Raw genomic sequence first — 3054 nt, forward strand, 5'->3', positions numbered from 1 at the left:
GTCTCGGAAAACTGGAAGACCTGGCTGCTCTGGGCCAATAGTCCCACATCGTCACAATCAGCTGGAGCCAAGAGTAGCTGCTCCCCTGAGACAGAGTAAGACTTTCCCACTTTGCCCCAGTCCTTACCACTCCCTATTACCTGGGCAGCTTCACTTATTCACATGCCTGGTATCTGTGGGATTCTAAGTTTGCACCTCTGCTCTGGGCTAAAGGTCACATTCCTCAGATTGGTATACAAGGCCCTTCACGGATGGTTCTCCGACTACCTTTCCAATGTCCTTCTGCTACTTTTTCTCCTCATCCTCACTTGTCTCATAACTTCTAATAAATAAGTGTCCATCAAACATGCCTATTTAGCTGCCCCACTCATCCAAGAGGCCCTTGGAGACAAAATCCATGTTCTTGGTGAATACCTTGATGTGGTCGGGCTGGAATTTTCAACAAATGGAAAATGGTCCTCATCTGTGTAAGCAGATGCTGTCGAGGTTCTTGTAAACACGAGTGCTTCCCTTTTCTCAAATGACAAACACCTACCTTTCTTTTCCACATTGTTTGTCTTGCCAGATCACCTTCTCTTTCTCTTTGACTGCAGAATTCACTGGAAGGGAGAGGGTTAGGAAGATGTAGGTTTCCATTTCTCTGAAAGTCTGCTGTTGATAACAAGGGAGGCTGGGCCTATGTGGGGCTTGGGGTATATGGGAAGTCTCTGTACCTTCCCCTCAATTTTGCTGTGAATGTAAAACTGCTCTTAAAAAAAAGGGTCTTAAAGGAAACACATAACAAATTAATTGCTTTGAGAAGAAACAAACAGGGCAAAGAAAAAAATAAAAAAAAATAAAAAATAAATTTAAATAAATTTTAACAAGAGCCTTAAAAAGTTTAAACCAAATTTTATTGCTGACTGTATTTTCGCTCCTAGCTACTAATCGCAGTGCCTGGTGCAAAGCAGAGGCTTTATTGATGTCAGAATGATTATTCAACGAACCTCTGAGGTGTTTTTACTAGAGGCTTCCCCCAGACAAGAAAGGTATGATTCGCTGTCTGGAGCTGAATGTTTAGTAGGGGAAATGAGGCAAGTCCACAAATAACAATTTAACAAAGCACATTGAATAAGCCTATTTTTCAAGTTGTAGTGGACACAGCACAGATCATGTGTGAGATTATTGTGGATGATACGGAGTCATATTCATTTGTATTTTGCCTTTGTAGCTACGACTTTAATATGTGTTTGAAAAAAAACACAACTGGTCCATCGGAGTTTTGAGAATGAGGGGAGTGAAGGAGAGCTGTTAAAATTTCTCAGGGACTTGGGGCGCCTGGGTGGCGCAGTCGGTTCAGCGTCCGACTTCAGCCAGGTCACGATCTCGCGGTCCGTGAGTTCGAGCCCCGCGTCGGGCTCTGGGCGGATGGCTCGGAGCCTGGAGCCTGTTTCCGATTCTGTGTCTCCCCCTCTCTCTGCCCCTCCCCCGTTCATGCTCTGTCTCTCTCTGTCCCAAAAATAAATAAAAAACGTTGAAAAAAAAATTAAAAAAAAAAAAAAATTTCTCAGGGACAGAAACGGAAGGAACAGACATTCCAGACCAAACGAAGAGTGTGGAAGAAGTAAGGCCGGAGAGGCGTTTGAGGGGCTTGGAATCTGGAGTCTACGTCACAGAACCATGAGGATAAAACAGGCCACGCTGAGTGGGGCTGTCTTCCGTGGGCGTTTGGACTCAGTAGGGGCGGGGAGCCACTTTGGAGTGAGCCAGCTTGGAGAGGGATGGGGGGAAGAGTTGAAAGGGAGAAAAGGGAAGCAACGGGCTTTTGTTGCCCACCCCCTTCTCTTGTCTGCTCTGGAGTCACAGAGCTTCCTGTTTTTTGCCCCCCGGTATCCTGCAGACTCCAACCCACATGTCCTTTCTAGTGTGTTCTGTGGTAAGCCACAGAGCAGGTATTATTGAGGAACGAGGGCCTCCAGACAACTGAAGCCCCTTCCCTTAAGTACTAACGCTGAAAAAAAAAAAAAAAAAGTTTCTTTTCCTCTTCCTCAGATTCCACCTCAGACAAGGGGAACAGTCTGCACCATCCATTTAGCCACAAGCCATCAGCTTGGTTCCCTTTTCTCCACTCACCACAATCCCCAATCTGTCAACCACATGCCCCAAATGTCTCTCCACCCTATTGCTATCACTTTGACTAATCCAAGGTTCTGGAGGAACACAACCATCTCATCTCCTCCTGTCTTGTTCCTCCTTCAATCCATTTCCAAAACTCAAATCTGTTGACGCGATTCATCTGGATGAATGTTCCAGCAGCTTCCCTGTTGTCCTTAGCAGGGAGTTCAAGATGGCTGACAAGGCACTGTAGGAACTGACCTGGACACCTCCCATAGAAGCTTTACTCTGTCTAGTATCCAAAAGCTGTCTTTTTTTTTCAAATGTTTATTTATTTTGAGGGAGAGGACAGAGAGAGACAGAGAATCCCAAGCAGGTTCCACATCCAGCGCAGAGCCTGATCTCAGGACCCTGAGATCACTACCTGAGCTGAAAGCAAGAGTCAGATGCTAAATTGACTGAGTCCCCCAGGCACCCCCCAAAGGCTGTCTTCTAGGAACTGCTGGGGACATACTTCCTTCCCTCTTAGTCTTGGATAACTCCTCCTTTGTCAGCCTCAGCCTAGACTAGCATCTTCCGACAGAAGATACCACAACGATGGACATGCTCCGTGAGGTTCACGTAACTATGAAGGAATTGAAATGGGGCCAGTGGAACCTGAATTTTCAATATTATTTAATTAATTTGCCGTTGAAAAGCCACATGTGGTTTGCGGCGATCACACTTCCTACAACTGCCAGGCCTTCTGTGAACCTCGCTCTCCAGTCTGGATTAGGCTGTCTTCCTCGTGCCACTTCTGGCACGCATACACTTACCACACATTCTTGTAATGGTTTAGTCGTGTGTCTCCCGCAGCCTCTGCCCCGAGGAGGACAAACACTGGATCTGATTCAGCTTTGCAAGCCCAGAACATAACCCCATGCCTGACCCCACAGGGACACTCGGTAAGTCAGTCCTGAA

This window comes from Herpailurus yagouaroundi, unplaced genomic scaffold (genome assembly GCF_014898765.1).
Source record: "Herpailurus yagouaroundi ecotype Mexico unplaced genomic scaffold, PumYag 191, whole genome shotgun sequence".
NCBI classification, from domain to species: Eukaryota; Metazoa; Chordata; class Mammalia; order Carnivora; family Felidae; genus Herpailurus; species Herpailurus yagouaroundi.